Genomic DNA, 19,174 nt, shown 5'->3' with positions numbered 1-19,174 from the left:
CTGACCTTTGAGTGGGTAGAGAAATTTTTTAAAAGAGCGAGAGAGTGCAGCAATCTATTTGCATTATACAATTCTCTAAGTAAGAATTTTGTTACTTGAGGAGTCCTTGTAACTGATTCTTTAATAGTTTCAACCAGTTTGGATATGACTATGGAAAATCTCTATTAATCACCTCAAATTAAAAAGATGACAGAGAAGTTGGCATCCTAAAATCAGAAAGAAAAGACTCTTAACCCACCCAAAAGCTATAACAGGGGAAAACATTTTGACCAATAATGAAAGTCACTTTGGCCAATGCTTGTTGCATTAAAAATCTTCAAATACTGAGGTTGGTTATTTACCAGGTCTTATATATCCAGTAGATGTAGCTTCTATAAGCCACAGTCTTTAAGATTCATTCTTATTGATTGATACTCAACAATATTGATTCTACTGTATTAGACTGAGTGGTTTATTTTAAACTACAGTGCAGAGAACAGTAGTTTGCTTGAAAACAATAAAATAATAATGATAATCATTTTTCCTCTCCCCCTCTCTTAGGCTTTGACCAGGAGAGAATAACTACAAGAAACTACTAATTTACAAAATGTGCAGATGACCTAGTTTATTCATAACCAAAGGAGTTTTAATTTATTAAACAACAATTTAATATAAGCAGTGCCTAGTAATTCCAGTTCGCCATGTGTTTTGTAGAGAATAATGTATTACTTAATGGGGAAGATAAATCTATTATTGAAAAATTTTAATAATAAACAAAATTATGTTTGGGTATTTTCATGGGAAGTAATTAGTTGCAAACTGTCCTTCCCTGAAGTGTGGCAGTATTGGTGGCAATTGCTCTTTAGTGGTGAATTCTCTGCTAACTGACCTACACACATCTTGCTTCAGTGGAGTGGAGAGAGGACCTGGAGTGGGAGGACAGTGTGAGAGGTCCAAGGTCCAAAAGAGGGCTCATTAAAATAAATCCCTGACATCCATTAGCTCCGACCCCTCTTCCCAGCTACCACAGAGGGGATCTAGAGATGGAGCAGAAGCTGCAGGTGAAGGACTCGGCTTCACGGCCCCCAAATGACTCGAGAGACTGCAGGAAGTCCAGGAGCTCCAGAAAATCTCTCCCTCCACTGGAAGACTCCTTTGCATCAAAGCATTCGTTCCAGAAGGCCCTTGGTAAAATGCTAATGTTAAACCAGGGAGGGAACAGGTTAATTCATGTGAATCTGTGACCACGTGGGCATTCGTTAGTAATTGTGTTATAGGTAAGCTTTGGAAACTGGCTGTGTATTATTTGAACCCTGCAAGTGACAAAAGCCTGGTTCAAGCACACTTAAATAAGGAACTCGTTGGTTCATAAAGCCATGGGATTAAGTGGAGAGCTTCAGGAATAAGGCCACATGGTCTGAAACCAACAACTCAGACACCAGCAGAATTCTCTAACCCATATCCCAGTTCTATTTCTCTCATGGTATTGGTAGAATATTCCATTATTGAAGATAAGCTTTCTCCATACAGCCAAGGAAGATTAATACAGACAGATCTGTACTTGTCTTCCTAGCTTAGCAACACCAACAAAAAAAAAGACTTCTTCTTTCATCCAGCACCTATATCAACCCAAGGGAAGACCATGAGTGGTCCAAAGGGTTACATATTTACCCATTGGGCCAATCACTGTTGTCAAGAGGAAGGGGCACTATGGTAGGTTTAGTGCCCATTCTTGTAGCCCTAGGAGTAAGAAAGTTAGTGATGAAGCCTTCTACAGGGCTCAGTATTTCAAGCAACTTAGCAGAATCCTACACACATCTGACTTCCAGTGGTACAGACTATCTAAAATGTCACATCCCCCCTCCCCTTTTTCTCTTAAATAATATCAACTATTGTAATGATTTTGTGAATCAGAGGGTCTGATGGAGCCCTAGCTGGGTGGCTCAGTTGGTTGGAGTGTCATCCCATACACCAAAAGAATGCGGGTTCGATCCCTGGGAAGGAGCATGTACAGGAGGCAGCCAATCAATCTCTCTCTCTCTCTCTCTCTCTCTCTCTCTCTCTCTCTCTCTCTCTCTCTCTCTCCCCTCCTCTCTTCTCTCTCTCTCTCTTTCTCTCCCTCTAAAATTAAACAGTAACAATGATAATGATGATGAAAAGAAATTGGATCATATTGCTCACTTTATTCTCTACTCAAAACTCTTCAGTGAGTCTGCCTGGACTCAGATTAAAGTCACTGAACATAACTATTGAGACTTATCTCTGCAACTTCTTCTCTTGACAGTTTCCCCATACAATTCATCTTTTGTCCATATAAGATCTCTTCCAGTTCTCTTAAAGCACTTTCTGTCTTTGCATTTTATTTTTGTTTTTACATTACAGCCTTTGCATATGCCATGCCTTTTGCACAGAGCCAGCATCTCCCTCCTGTTTTCAAAAGTAATAAGTTATGGAAACCAAACCAACTAATGACACCGAAACCAAACCAACTAATGACACCGAAACCAAACCAACTAATGACACCACCAATGAGCAGTATTTTTTATGGTAGAGTCTAAGCTGCTGAGACAAAGATCCCCTCATACTGTGTGGCTTAAACAAGAAGGGCTTAACATTTCTCTCCCTTTTAATGGTCCAGAGCTAAGGAGTCCAAGATAGCAAAGCAGATCTGCCATCTTCAGCATGTAGCAACCTTCTGGTTCAAGGTGGCTACTTTATCTTTTGCATGCATTCCAACCATCAGAAAGAATGAAGGGGCAAGGGAACCCAGTCATTTCTTTTAAAGGTACAGTTTGGAAGTAGTATAATCCCATTGACTAAAACCGATGAATGATCACCCTAAGGTTCAAGGAAATGTAGTGTCTAGCTAGGTAGCTATGTGCCCAGCTGGAACTCCAGAGTTGGGTTATTATAGTAAGGAAGGAATGGATATTGGTGAATGGCAGCAGTCACTCTCATAGAGCATTATTCCCCAAGGCTTTCAGATGAGCAAGAAGGCCAAAGAAAGACTGAACAACTCCTCAAGTTTACCTGTTATCCCTTCCCTGCCCACCTCTTCAGAAGCAACATCAGCCCAGTATAGGGAAGTCACCTGCTGGGGAAGAGGAATCAGGAGCTCTAAGGTAGGGAAGAGGACCAGAAGCAGGTCCAATATTCAATCAGTAAGCACTAATATGGCTGCAATGGTTGTTTAAATATTAAAACATAGTTGTTTCATGTGGTAAAGAATCACTCCTCTAAGTTATCCTGAATGCATGCCTGAGACCCTGGCCATTCCAGCTCCTCTCCTGGCATCCTCCAAATTCTTCCATGATCCAGCAGCTAAAGGATTAGTGTCTGGCTCAGACAGGGACCCTAGAGGTCAGAACCCCTCTGATGTGTACTCCATTTGTTTGGTCAGTGCTGATTGGTGACAGTTTGAATACCACCCTAGGCTGGAAGTCTAACATCCAGTGACCTTCCTCAGCTCCTGAATCCACTCAAAAATATAAGACAGAAGTACAATAGACAGAGGTTACTGAACCTCATCCTTATGTTCCATTTGAAATCTTTCTTTAGATACCGAAAACATGACATTGAGTCAGATTTTCATGACCCATAACCAGCAAATATGACCCTGTGGGCAATGTTTATTTTGCTAGAGGAGAAAAAAGCTCAGTTTATGAGTAAGAGATTGAGGCTATGTATCCAAAACAACACAAACAAGATTTTAAGAATTAAAAATGTGGGAAAGTCATAATTAATTTGATAGCCCATCCAAGGACATCCTCAGATCACTGAATCCTTTTTTCAGCTGGGTTGGAGAGGTATGATGGAATAGAAAGAGCACTGGATTTGGGGCTACCTGGGAATAGTAGAAAGGAGAAGTTTTAACTGGTTCCCTAGTTACAATCTATACACTAGTCACTGCATCTGTAAAATAGGGAATAATAATATTTACCTAAAAGTGCTCTGAGGCATGAATGAACTAGGGTATGCTGGGTGCTTGGCATGCAGTAGGCACTCAATAAAAGTAAGTGCATGTTGTTATTGTTTTTTTGCTTTTACTCTCCTTTCTTGTTCTCTCTCTACCCACCCCCTACTCCTATCCATCACACACACATACACACACACACACACACACACACACACACACACACACACACTTGCACAGGAATTTGTAGTGGGACCACAATCAGGACACTTAATGTATATGCCTTAGTTTTGCAACATGAAAGGCAGGGATCTTGGAGGATGTCTTGCATGGTGAGATTATTAATGTGAATCAGGATACAGATGTGGGGGGACTACTAGTTGTCAAGAGGAGCAAAAGGAGATGACAGGTTTACATAATTTCCCATGCATATCTCCATAGTTTCTGTAGCATAACATGCAAAACCATCTACACAGTTTGCATGTGGATTAAAGCCAAGCTCTATAGTGTTGAACATGCCAATCATTTCACCAAATGATCCCATCTTTCAGAATATTTCTGGCCCAGAGTAGATACTCCTTAAGTACTTGTTGAGTAGAAGAGTGCATTTGTGATGAATCTACTGCCTTTGTAAGGCAAAGGCGGTGTAGTAAAGTAGAATATACTAAGGTATGTGTGGGCTGACTTCATACCAAACCCAGACTAATATGTGAAGAAAGAAAAATGAACCAGCTCACGATTATGCTGAAGTTTACACTTCTCCTCCAACTGGTAATTGCTTTAAGAAGAGTCTTCTGACTCAGTCATTGTCAGCTAGTAGATGAAAATGTATGCTTTTCTAAGGTATATTTGAATCTCTAAAGCCTTGTGTTTCACACCAAGAAACCCAAGAAACAAATTTCAGTCAACATTTCCACTTACTAAAAGGAAGTAATCAATGAATGAAGTTTGTTTTTAAGGAATTACCTTTGGGAAGTAGAAATCTATGCATAATTCATGAATTGGCAAATGATTTTTCTGCTTCTGCAGCATTGCTCACATAAAACACCTGGCCCCGAAGTGTGAAAATCCCCTCTTCTCTGCCGATCCATCAAGTATTAAGTGTCTTCTCTCAACAGACACTGTAAGGGAAGGTCAAGGTGATAGCAAGAAACCATTAGAGAAAGGGGAGGGATGTTATCAAGAGTTGGGTTGTAATGTTATAAATAACACACATTCCTATAAGTTAGATGCTTCGGGCGGGGGGGTAAAATTTCAAAAGCTGGAAAAAAGAATGGCATGTGACTCTTGCCTCATCAAGGGCCTTTGAGCCACATTAAGAAATTTAGACTGTCTCCTACAGCAACAAGGAGTCATTAAATGTGTTCAGCAGCATGTGTGGGGTGATGGACATATGTGCTTTGGAAAGATGATGCTGGCAACTTGTGGAGAATGAACTGGAGAGGATTAGCTTGAAAGGAAGGAGCTGAAGAGGAAGCCATTATGATAGCCAGGTAATCAATGCAGGGGACTGAGCTCAGACCATTTCAGTGAGGATGTTGATTAAAGGAGGCCCAAGATATGCGAGTGGAGGGCGTCAATAAATATCTCAGCAGGCAGGGAAAGCACATAGGAGTCAGGACTGACACTATGACTTAAATGTAAGTGGTAGGTTAGCCTCGAGGGTGAAGCTAGACACCTTTCTGTTTAATCCTTGCTTCTCCTGACATGTATTCTATCTAATAAAGAGGGAATATGCAAATTGACCATCACATCATCACAAAGATGGCAGTGCCCATAGCCACAAGATGGCGGCACCCAGTCTCCTCAGTCCAACCAGAGTCTCCCAGTCCTTTCAGCCCCACCGAGGGGGTGGCAGGTGCGTGGTGCGGCTGGACCCACCCTCGGCCCCCCAGCTGCCCAGGGCTGGCGCAAGGCGCAGGCAAGCCCGGATAGTGGCTGCCCACCACCTAGGGCCGGCCCAATGTGCAGGCAAGCCTCGGATGTCGGCTGCCCAGCTGACACCTGAGGCACAGGCAAGCCTCAGATGGCAGCTGCCCAGCCTCCCAGGGCTGCTTGAGGCTCAGGTAACCAGGGCCAGCTGAGGCTTGCACTGCCAGCAATGGCAGCAGCAGAGGTGTAATGGGGGTGTCGCCTTCCCCTGATCACAGGGTTACCTTCCACCCCTGAGGGCTCCCGGACTGTGAGAGGGGGAAGGCCAGGCTGAGGGACTGTCCCCCCACCCCCCAGTGCATGAATTTTCATGCACCAGGCCTCTAGTGTATATATATATAAAAGGCTAAGCAGCTGGTAGGTATGACACATACTGACCACCAGGGGGCAGATGCTCAATGCAGGAGCTGCCAAGAGATAGCAACTTTACACAGTGACCTCTTGCATTCTGGGACCCCTCGAGGGATGTCACACTGCCAGTTTTAGCCCGATACCTAAAGGTCAGGTGGAGGGACCCCACCTTCCAGGGGGATCCCACTCACTCCACAGACGCCCTTCAAGCCCCGGCACTGCCCCAGATGCAGCTGGCCATGGAGGGACTGCAGGAGGTTGGCTTCAGAGCATGTCCAGCCTGTCTTGCCCAGTCCCGCCCCACCACCCACCTTCTAATTAATTTCCTTTCAATGTGCACAAATCTGTGCCCTGGGCCTCTAGTCCTATATAATAAAGGGCTAATATGCTAATTAGACCAGACGGCGGAACAACCTTCCAGAATGACCTTCCAGAACAACCAGTGGGAGGAAGGCGGGGCCGTGGGGCCACAAGGTATCCAGGGCTGTGAGGCAGCCAGGGCTGCAAAGGCCTACTCTTGCAAAAATTTTGTGCATCGGGCCTCTAGTCCTATCTAGTAAAAGAGTAATATGCAAATTAACCATCACTCTGCTACACCCACAAGCCACGTCCACCAGCCAATCAGGAGCGACTATGCAAATTAACCCAACCAAGATGGCTGTGGCCATGGAGCAAGCAAGAGGCTTGGGTTTCCCTGGCAATGGAGGAAGCCAAGTTTTCTGCACACCCTGGCGGGCCCAGGCCACCACTCAAGGCTACAAAGTTTCAATTATAGAAGATAAATAAATCCCAACAAAAATGGCTGCAGCCACGGAGCAAGCAGGAGGCTTGGCTCTGCTCAACGCGACAAAGTTTCAATTGTAGAAGATAAATAAATCCCAGATACCAGGGCCTCTGCTTGGGTCGCCGGGGGGCATAGCCGCCCTGCAAACCACCACAGGCCCCTCGCCCAGGCCGCCCCACGCCCCAAGGGAACACCCACCTTGATCCGGGACACCCTTCAGGGCAAACCAGCTGGCCCCCACCCATGCACCAGGCCTCTATCCTATCTAATAAAAGAGTAATATGCAAATTGACCATCACTCCAACACACAAAATGGCCACCACAAGATGGCCAGCAGGGGAGGGCAGTTGGGAGGGACCAGGCCTGCAAGGGAGGGCAGTTGTGGGTGATTAGGCCAGTATGGGAGGGCAGTTGGGAGGGACCAGGTCTACAAGGAAGGGCAGTTGGGGGCGATCAAGCCTGCAGGGGAGGGCAGTTAAGGGTGACCAGGCTGGCAGAGGAGGGAAGTTGAGGGCAAGCGGGCCTGTAGGGAAGGGCAGTTGGGGGGGACCAGGCCTGCAGGGGAGGGCAGTTAGGGGTGACCAAGCCTGCAGGGGAGGGCAGTTAGGGGCAAACAGGCTGGCAGGGGAGCAGTTAGGCATCAATCAGGCTGGCAGGGGAGTGGTTAGGGGGTGATCAGGCTGGCAGGCAGAAGCAGTTAGGGGCAATCAGGAAGGCAGGCAGGCGAGCAGTTAGGAGCCAGCAGTCCTGGATTGTGAGAGGGATGTCGACTGCCTGTTTAGGCCCAATTCTACCTCTAGTTTTAAATAAAAGGTTAGTTAATTTCTGTTTTGTAGGCATGGAAAACTGGTCTGGTTTTTATTTGTTTAAATGACAGTATTAAGAAGGGGTTTTGGAGAGGTACAGGAGGGTATAGGGGGTATAAATAGTGATGGCTGGAGGCTTGACTTGGTGTGGTGAACACACAATATAGTGTATAGATTATGTGTTGTGGAATTGTGCACCTGAAACCTGTATAATTTTGTTAACCAGTGTCACCCTAATAAATTCAATAAAATGGAAAAAAATAAATGGCAGTATTATTTAGAATATTTTTATCTCTGTTTTTCAGGTTTCAAGAAATTTGTTTACCTTCCAAGATACCTCCATTCACTTGGGGCAGGGATGACGGGTGGGGTTTCTGGAAGCAAGAGGAGAGGAAAAAAGCTCTGTAGAGAGCCGTCTGGGAAGGCACATGGATACTTTTTTAATTCTTATCAGCTGAGCCCAAGGGCACTGGCAGAATCCTGTTATCAGTACTGATTCCATGTACTTGGAATGAGGAACAAAAAGGACCTTGACCCACCCAAAATAAGGAGCTTACTCAGATCCTGATGAATAGGATTTGGGCACACCCGAAACTCCTTTTTATCATAAAATCCCTTTTGGAAACCAATAAATATGCTGTGTTGTCTGAGGTGAGTGTGACTGCCTCTCTATCAGAGGACAGGAAGCCACCCGGCACCCAGCTTGAATCTATTTCTGTCTCTTGTCTCTTTCTTTTTCTAATTTCTTAACCCCCAGCTCCTCCCCTCAGGAACCTGTCTTTCTCCCTTTCCGTGCGGGATGCGGAAAAGGAAGAAACACCGCACCACAAAGCTCCTTTTTTTTTGCCCTAAAACCCTAAGTCCTTTATTATTGTAGAGATAAAAATATAATTTGTTTTATCCATTTTGACAAAAATAACACAGGTTACCTAAATAGAGTTTATGTTTTAGGATCTCAAAACTTAAAATTACTACATTCTTATTCGCCCAGAAAGGCCCATAGTATGATGTGGTCTATGTACCACTGGTAAAAGTAATACATAGGTAGATGTGTTTTTTTTTCCTTTTAAAGATTATATAATTCTTTATGGTTTTTTCTATTTATAATAAGTCCAAATGTGTTTATTTATAATAGTGATAGGAAATTTCTTTTTATTTATTTTGGGGGGGAATCAAAAGGATATAAGACAGAATCATTATAGGGTGTGTGTTTTTTTTGTTGTTGTTTTGTTGTGTTGTTGTGTTTTTTTTGGTGTGGGAATCAAAGAAATCTCACATTCCCTTATTTAAATAAAATTAAATTCAGTTGTGAGCTTTATTTTCAAAACCTCAGGTTTGGGGCAACTCCTTCCCCTTCCTGATAGTCAAGTGGGGGAAGAAGGGTGATTCTACAGTAAGGACATTAGGGAATAGGCATTTTTGGTCCCAGTTAAAATCTGCCCAGTCCAAGTGTTGCAGGTGGGCAGCCACGGCCCCTCTAGGCTGAGTGGAGACATAAGAGACCTTCAGATCTGGCTCCTCCTTGGGGCCTGGTAAGCAGCCCTCATCACTTTCTTGTTGATGCCCCATTAGAATTCAGCGTCTCTACTCAGCAAGATACTGTGGGCCTTTCCCCCTCTTGGAAACCAACTCCTTCTCAACCTATCAGCCTCCTCTTGCCTGTCTTAGAGGTTTGTGCCAGGGCATCTTCCAGGGCTGTCAAAAATAAGTTCTGTTATTTCTCCCCTCTGAGCAATAAGATGGAACTGCTTGGATAAAAAGCATAAGGGAAAGAAAAAAGGAAGTCTCACTCTTCCTTACACAATAGGAAGGATGCGCTGGAATTGAACATCTCTATAATGTATTCTGCTATATATTTCATTGAAATCCCTAGTCTCACTACAGCTTCTCTTTCAAGCCAGACTCAGAAGTGTGGGCACAAAGGCCTGTTTCGAGAAGACAGTTGGGCAGCGTGAGAGCATCGGCTGGACTTGTGCCCAGTGTGCAGTGGAGAGGAGGTGGCAGAACTGTGCTTCTTTTGAGATGATGGAAACCTCCAAGGGACTAGATTGTGGCCAAGATCTAGATTCTCCATGGGGAAGTATTCTTTCATGTGCTGTGTCCTAGCAACCAAGGAAACATAGATTCTGGTCCTTCTCGTGGTTGTTGGGAAAAGTTTATATTTTAGCCAACATTCAATGCTTGTCTACTCTTTATAAGGACAAAGCAGTTCTTGAGTAGACCACTGCCCTTTTAAATCAAAGGAACCATTTTATTCAATGGACTCATTTTGTTCATAATATATTTAGAGCAAAAATTTTAAGCCCTGGAGTCAAACTTCACCAACTTTAATTTCCATTTCAAGCATTAACAAGTTGTGCCAATTTCAGGTTCTTAATTTCTTTTTCTTTCGAACCTGAAAGTTTGCAAGGGTATTAATTCTGAGACTTAAGACCTAACTTGAATATCACTGGAAATTTGGGTCAATCAATCTGTGCTCAGGTATGTTCATTCTTTTCTTTTCTGGAGGTCACTGGCTTTTAAAATTTAATTTATTTAAACTAAAAAAAAAAAAACACAAACAGTTCAGGGGTGATGGATTTCCTTTTAATATAAACTTTAACTTAGGTAAAGAAAACTAGGTTAATGAGAAGAAAAATAATAAATTTTTTGATGTGTCAAAAATTGTGCAGGTGGCAAGAGCATGAATGTAGTTCTATTTGACTCTAGACAAATAGAACACGGGATCCCAAGTCAGAAGATGCAAGTCCTACCTTGGTCATGTTTTGCTGAAACTCATCTGTTTAATGGGGCCAGTTACATCCACTGTGTAGGATCTTAATCAAAAGAGACAGAATGTGTGATGGAACCTTAAAGCCTGCCAAGTGCCTCGGGAATGTTAGCTTCCATTGTGACAGGTGCCTCAGGTCCTCTCCGATGTTCAGGTGCTAATTTACAGTTGCTTTTCCAGAGAGAGCTGTAGCCCGGGGTGGGGGGGGTGGGGGGGCTCGCCTCCCCTGCACGGTGTACTGTGCCCTAAAATGCATCTGTTGCTTCCTGCTGATGTTATCAATCTTTAGGGGAAGGGATGTATTGATTTGCTTCCCTTTGAAGTGCTTCTGCGAATTGATCTGGCCGGTCTGATGTTGCAGGCTTGCTAATGCCTCTGCCTCCCTGGCTGCGGTTGGAAATGATCCCGCTGCAGGGAAAAGGCCGGATCCTTCTCGGGCCTGGCCTGGCTCCTCCAGGTCTGAACAGCCGCCCAGCTGATGCTTAACTACTCCAGCAGGGTTCTCCTTATTCAATAACAACCAGTGATCTCAGACTGTGGTTCTGCTCCCAGCAGGAGTGGAGGCTGGAGGCCATGTGTATTTTCATGGGTATTTTCTTGTGTTTAAACTAGCCAAAGCGGGGAGTCACAAAGAATGCCAGATGCTCCTGGAATACTTCAGTCATTTCTATAATTTTTTCATTCCAAACACAAGTTCAATAGAGACAGCAGAACCACTGAAGAAAGCACATGGGGTTTTGAACCCAAGTTTCCACCACTTACTCCCTGAGCAATCTCATTCAAGCTACTCAACCCATTCAAGCCTGCATTCATACATCCAGAAAATGGGCATGATCACACTTATCCATAAGGTTGCTGTGAGGACTAGATGAAATAACTCCCACTCTGACCCACTGAGGAGCACAGCAGGTTCTGGATCTATACATTAGTGTCTTGGAACATGGTTGGACTTCGGTTAAGTACAATCCATTCATCACCTGCAACAGATGTCTCCAGGCTCAGGCTGGAGAGTCTAGGCCTCCCTGGATCAGCCTACTGCAATACTTAACCAAAAGGGGATTGGAACTTGGACCCTGAGCTGGGAAGCAGTACAAACCCTCTGCTCCTCAGAGAACATCTTAATCCACAAAGAGGAAGGACCTAATGAGGTAAACCCCGACATTTGGGGCCAACCTCCTAAACTCAACCCTATATATATAGCTGCTTCTGGCTATCCTCCTGTGAATTGGGCTCTGAGGAAGGCTGCCTTAAAGAGATGAGCAAGGAGAGGAGTGTCCCCCAGGGGGATCGCACCCTCTCCCAGAGCCCTGTGGAATCCTTCCTGTTCCATCTGCTTGGGCCCAAAAAGCACCTGGCACAGGTCAACACTCACTAGGCATTAGCTATTGGAAGGATGTGATTTAGGATCCATAGATGCTGGAAACCGATCATTGTCTCACTAATTAGAAAGGTGTGGACAAGGAACCTTGGAAGGCTGGTCAACCTTGAAGCTCTGAAAGGTCAGAGCCAACCACTCCCTATCTAATTGAGACAATGGTAATTGAGGCAACTTCCCCATCTTGTAATCATGTAAATCCTTACTGATATGATAATCCGCTTATTACCTGCTTAAGGGCTATGGGTGTTTCCCAAAGCTGCTTAAGGGTAATGGGTGTAGCCCCATAGCCTCAATAAAAGGGATAGCAAGGCCAGAGCCCAGCGGTAGTCCTCCCACTAGAGGTGGGCTCCCGCCTGGCCCCCCATTTTCCCAAATTAACTCTTCTTGTCTCTCTCTTCATTTGTGTGCGGCCTTCTCCAGAACCCGAACCCTGAACCACGCGGGACGTGAAAGGGGTTCCCACACATAGACTCATGCATGCAACAACAGAAGGCTCTTGAATATTTAATCACACGCTAGACTGTGCACAAATACTGCCTTGTGCACAACCAAGACCCTTATGGTTTACCAGCTGTGGGAATTCGAACAAGCTATATAATCTCTTTAAGTCCTGGTTTCCCTTATCTCTAAAATGTGGATAATCATAGTACCCATCTCACAAGGCTATTGCCAAGGTAAAATGAGAGAATGCATGTAAAATGCTTAACACAGTTTCTAGCACATAATAAACCCTGACCAGAAGTTTATTATTATTATTGTTATTATTACTATTATTACTATTGTTATCATTATTATCAGCTGTTAATAGTAGGTTTCCTTTTTGATGTAGGCAAAGCATGTTTGTAGACCTGTTGCAAGGAGGTTATTTACTGGACACCTAATCTCCCCAATCCAGTCCTTGGGAAGGTTGTATCATGTTTCATTGGAAGGTATTTTGAGTATAGATGATGCTGGCATATAAGTTTTTGCAAGAAGACACAAGTTGCATTTTGAGGAATGATTTGGGGAGGGGGGCGGACGCGAGGGGGCTTAAGACAATTATGTCCTTTTGTTAACCCAGGATTCTTCTGCTTAGAAAGTTTCTATGTAGGGATATGATAGCCCTTAGTTACTAACCCTCTAATGGGACTGTCCTAGGTTTGGTTAGGACTAGCTTTCACGGCATTCTAGTGGGAAAATGCGTTCTGGGATTTCCCAATGAATCACAGATGAATTAGCCCATTCTCATGGGTAATATTCAAATCCATCAACATTTTCCAGGGAAGGAGAAACCTTAAATGAACATCATATTAATGGTCTTGTGAAATGATTATGAACTTTGATGACAACAGACCTGAATATTGTAATCCATCTGCTACTTACTGGCTTTTTCTAAAATCATTTAAGTTTCTCCAGCCTGTACATGCAGCAGCCTGGGATGTCATTCTCACACCCGAGTCCATCTGGTGAGTCCTACTCAACGTTCAGCACAAATAGCAACTTCTTCTATTGGTTAAGAGAGTTGGTTTGGTTGTTTAACACAGACCAAACAATTGCCAGCAGAATAAATATATGTATTTCTCTGCAAAAATTAGTAATAGAGGGTATTAGGGTGGTTCTACTCCAAGGTGTGATGCATGGGCCCAGGTGGCTTCTATTTCACCATCTTGTCTTTGTTCTATCCCACAGCAAAAGGAAAAGAAGTGGAGGGCAAGCAGTATTCTTTAAAAGGCATGACCTAGCAGTGGCACAGATCACTTCTGCTCACATCCCATTGGCTAAAACTTAGACATATGACCATGTCTAGGTTCAAGGGAAATGTAGTCTCTATGTGGATGGCCATGTCCCAGCCAGTCTAAACGTCAAGGGGTTCTTTTACTAACTGGAAGAAGAGAAGAATGCTTATTAGTGAGCGTTAGAAGTCTCTCTTTCTCTCCCTTTGAGGCACTGTTAAGAGTGTAGGGACCATGTTGAATTCCTTTTTGAAAACCAAAAACTATGCAGCCATTAAAAATAAGGTAGAGCTACTGTTTTTGACAGGAAATGACCTTTGGGATATATGTTAAGTAAAAAAATACAAAGAAAGTACATTATTTTCTAATTACTTTGCTATACACCAAAACTAATACAGAATAATATTGGATGTAAACTGTAATTGAAAATTTTTTAATGTTTTAAAAAATACAAAGTATAGAAATTGAGTATAATATAATGACACTTGTGCTCTTATATGGATTATCTTAAAGATAAAAAAGGAGCTTCTAACACTGGTTATTTGGGGGGTACAGAGGTAGAAGGCAGATATACTTTTCATTGAATAACCTTTTAAATCATTTGAATTTTTACCCTGTGCATATATTACATATTCACTTTTTAAAACTTTAAAATCTCCGAATTATTCAGACCTGTTTCTATTACTTACTACAAGCCTCTTTTTCTACAAGTAGGTGTGAATGACACAGAAACTACTCCTAACCAATCCTAGAACTAACAGTGCTGAAGGATGTTCCACCAAAGAGAAAATGACTGGAGTATCATCGAGATAGGATTATCTCCTTCTAAGCACAGTGATACCCCCTTTTCCACACGGGATGTGTTCCAAGACCCCCAGAGGATGCCTGAAACCTCAGATAATACTGAGCCCTATAGATACTATGATTTTCCTATACATATACCCCTTTTTATTTAAAGAAAGCATGTAATGGCTCTCTTTCTCTGGAATAAAAATAAAAGGACTTTTTTATGTTTCTATGAACTTCAAGAAAATCTCAGCATGAGTGGATAAATGTCCTCAGACATTTTTAAATATCCTTTAAATCTGACTTCCTCCTTCAAAAGAAGGCAGGAATGACCCTGGGGAGGAGTCTCCATGCATGATTGTCCTGGTCAGGTGGAGAAATAGATGAAATGTCTGACTATTTTAATAGCTCTCTGGACTTTCCATAAATGTGAAGCAAAGGCTCCACCAGAAGAATCTTTTGCCCACTTTGTTTTAAAATCAATGTTAGAAAACACACATTTACTAGCCTTCAAAATATGGTCAAGAAAACAGTAATGTTTTCCACTCTCTTCCCTCTCTGTTAATTTATGTTGCACTGACTTAAGACTAAAATGAAGGTGTATATGAATCAGACCTGCAAGAAATCAAGGACATCGTAGCAGAAGACAAAAGGGAACTGGGTTTCCCATATTAGTCTCTGCTAAAAAAAACAAAACTGAGATATGGTTCACATACCACAAAATTCACCCTTTTTAAGTGTCCAGTTCTCTCTCTCTCTCCTCTCTCTCTCTCTCTCTCTCTCTCTCTCTCTCTCTCTCTCTCTCTCTCTCTCTTTCTCTCTCTCTCTCTCTCTTCCCTTTCTGTGTGCACAAAGAGGCCATGTGAGACACAGCAAGAAAGTTCCATCTACAGCCCAGGAAGACAGATCTCAAAAGCACCACCTTAATCTTGGACTTCTAGCCTCCAGAACTGTGAGAAAAAATTCCCCTGGTTAAGCTGAAGAAGAGAGTGAAGAAATGAAATGGGGTCATGTAGGCAAACTGCTAAATTACTAAAATCAGGGCTAAGGAAAGAATGTTCACATATCCAGACCAATCATCTACCATCTCAGCCCTGACTGGTGTGGCTCAGTTGGTTGGAGCATCGTCCCATGCACCGAAGGGTCATTGATCGGTTCCCAGTCAGGGCACATGTTTCCGGTTCTATCCCAGTTTATGGGAGGCAACCTATTGATGCTTCTCTCTCCCTCTCCCTCTCCTTCTCCCTCTCCCTCTCCTTCTCCCTTTCCCTTCCTCTCTCTCCAGAATCAGTGAAAACATATCCACAGGTGAGGATTTAAAAAAAAAAAAAAATAGAACCACCATCTCAGAACAATTCAAAGGCTAATTATGCAGGACGGATTCTTCTGAAGAACATACTTTTTACTATGATAACTCTTAGCTTTTCTTTCTTCTTCGGAACACTCTGGGAATTGCCTAGTGTGTTTGCAGCTTGAAAGCCCTAAGACCCTTGGATAAATCTTTATTATTTATTTCTAAAACAATAAAATTTAAAAAGTGTACAATTCCATGAGGTTTAATATAGTCACAGAGTTGTTTAGCCATTACCACTACAGAACATTTCCATCACCCTCTCTCCCTTTACTGGCATTGGCTTATGATGTGAGCAGGAAGGCTAAGGTCAGGGCTGTTAGCTCAGTGACTCTTCTAGACTCTGGGACCTCCCAGAGAATGAGGCTTGGGATCCAAGAGATAGGAGCTCAGAGCCTGCCTCTGACACTTTGAAGTTGCTCAGTCTTTCTAGTACTTAGGATTTTTTCCCCTGTGAAAATGAGAACAATAATATCTGCCTCAGGAGACTTGACAGGCTGTATACAACACCTAACACATGCAAAACAGCTAGCAGAGTACCTGCACATAGTCAGCACTCCGAAAGTACCATATCCTACGCCACAGACAAACCAGTTTCATTCCACTTCTCCCTGAGGTGGCTGTGACGCTGGAGCTTACAGAAATTAAGTTTTACACCCAGGCTCTTCCTGTTCTGGAGATCACCGCTGAAGTCATTGGATAGCAAGTAGCAAACAGTCATCCACTTGGTTCCCTAATGACATTACATCCAGGTAAGAAGCCTTTATTTCCCCCTTGATGTCTGATTTTCCCCAGAGGAAGGTCTTTGACATCAAACACATGGCGAAAGTAACGTCATTGCTCAATCACTTGGCCTTGGGGTATTTGAACAGACCAAATAGCTGCAGGTTCAGACAAAATATAAATGAGTATCAGCCAGACAAATGAAGAATTCCTTTCTCCTTCTCCTTCTCCTTCTCCTTCTCCTTCTCCTTCTCCTTCTCCTTCTCCTTCTCCTTCTCCTTCTTCTTCTTCTTCTCCTTCTTCTCCTTCTTCTTCTCAACCTTTTGAGCCTTTGGTTAAGAAGCTAGGCTTTGCCCTGACCGGTTTGGCTCAGTGGATAAAGCGTCCCCCTGTGGACTGAAAGGTCCCAGGTTCGATTCCGGTCAAGGGCATGTACCTTGGTTGCTGGCACATCCCCAGTAGGGGGTGTGCAGGAGGCAGCTGATCGATGTTTCTCTCTCATTGATGTTTCTAACTCTCTATCCCTCTCCCTCTCTGTAAAAAATCAGTAAAATATATTTTTTTAAAAAATAAATAAATAATAAATAGAAGCTGCACTTTGGGTTGAGTCCTGGCTTTGCCATTGTTAGTGGTATGACTTGGACAAGTGACCCAATAGCTTTGGATTTCAATAATGTGAAAGAAGGAAAGCACTGCCTTTGCCATAGAGGACTGCTCTGTGTGCACTCGACACAGGGCCCAGCTCTTGAAAACACTCAAAAAGTGGTATAAGAATATTCCAGTCTTGTTGAGACCTTTGCATCTCCTTCTACTTTCCCGTGATGTCTCACTGTCTTTAAAACCCGGGGACTTTCTTTGTTCAGCTTTGGGCACTTGTTTTATTCTGTCTTGTCCTTTGAAGGAACATGTGATGGGTTTAAAACTTCTCTAAAATGTCTTCTACCTGTAAAATAAAATAATTACATGCTCTGGCCCTAATGAGAAGTTCTTAGTGTCAGAGCTTCACAGAGAGATGGACCACCCTGCTTTGACCAATTAGCCAGGAGCTCTTCACTATGCCACAGACCCCCTGGCAGCTGGTGATGCCCATGAACTCTCTCAAGATAACATTTTTAAATGCAGAAAACAAAGTGCATTGTATTAGAGAAGAAGTCAGTTACAATAGTTATCAAAAATATTTTAAAACAAATTTGTAATACAGTCATGTATGTGCTTCTTTATTAATGTATTAAAAGCAAGATCTAGTGGCTGGTCTGATAATTACCATAATTTCAATTTAATGGTGATGTGATATATTGAGATAGCACAAAAACTCTAATGTGAAATAAAAATATCTGTGATCTGTACACCGGAAACTAATATAATATTGAATGTCGACTATAATTGAAAAAGAAAAAAATTTGTGAGTTCCATTGGTGACAAAGTCACAGGTACTAATAATACCATGGCTTTGTGGCCTCCATTTATCCTTTGAAGAAAATGCTAAATTTCAGGTAGGGATTCGTAAAAATATATGTGTATTTTTTCCTATCTTCCTTGAATTCCACCCATAAACTCAAGGTTAAGAACTCCTGTGTTAAGCCAAGACTAACACAATCCAGAATTCCACTGTGATGATGATGACATGGTCATTGACTGTTTTAAGATAATGCTGACTATTGGCCTGAGGAGACCACAGGCCTTTGCATTATACTTTACTCTCCGACATGGACACACTATTGGGCGAAGGCAATCGGTCACTGTATCTGTGTAGATTTGTGGTGCACTCCCTCTGCAGGCACAGCTGGAAAATTAAGAATTCGGTTTTTGCCATTTGCACCACCTGTCATGGTGGCGACAGATGAGCCCAGAGGTTGACATCTTTTCCTGACATCCATTCCTGTCCACCGACTGATGTCCTGTACTTCATAAACGTAATCCTATCTCCTTTCATGTTCCCTGGCTACTTCTCCTCTTGTTCATTTACCAGAAAGAGACCATGAGCTGTAACTATGCTGCCCTCCTCCTGGGGATCCTAAAGCAATTCCCTTTCAGCCTTGGACTTCATTCTGAATCTGGCTGGGAATCCCATCCCAGTACTGCTCCTCCTGTTGACCTTTCTAACCTTCACCTACTTTCTGCGTCATTTTGGGAGATGAGATCTCCTCCCAGGTTGGTAGTGCATGGCCTCATAGGCTGAAACGAATTCTTCTCCTTCTGGAGATTCTAAAGGAGAGTGGTTAAAGAGCTTGGGCTCTGGAGACAAACGGGAGTTGGATTCGTGCTTCAATACTACTAGCTGTGTGGCCCTGGGCATCTTACCTAACCTCTCTATGCTTCAGTTTCCTTCTAAAAAAATGGGAATATAATTTTCTCATAGGGTCGTTGTAAGGATTAAATGCTTTAAAGCTTATAAGCATAAAAGTATTTGGCCTATAATGAGAACTCAATAAATATTAGTAGCTATTACTTGGGAGCCCTTGGCTGATTCTAGGTTGTTACTGTCACCCTCAGCAAAGTTCTCCAGTTCCAGCCTTTGCATATTCTCTCAGATTTTGTGTTCCTGGGCCATTGACTTGACAACTGAGGGCTTTTTTTTTTCAATCCTCATGCGAGGATTTGTTTTACTGATTTTAGGGAAACACCGATCAGTTGCCTCCTGTACGCGCCCTGACAAGGGGATTGAACCCACCACCTAGGAATCGATCCT

This window comes from Plecotus auritus (genome assembly GCF_963455305.1).
Source record: "Plecotus auritus genome assembly, chromosome: 1".
Classification (NCBI taxonomy): domain Eukaryota; kingdom Metazoa; phylum Chordata; class Mammalia; order Chiroptera; family Vespertilionidae; genus Plecotus; species Plecotus auritus.
This window is presented reverse-complemented; position numbering follows the sequence as displayed.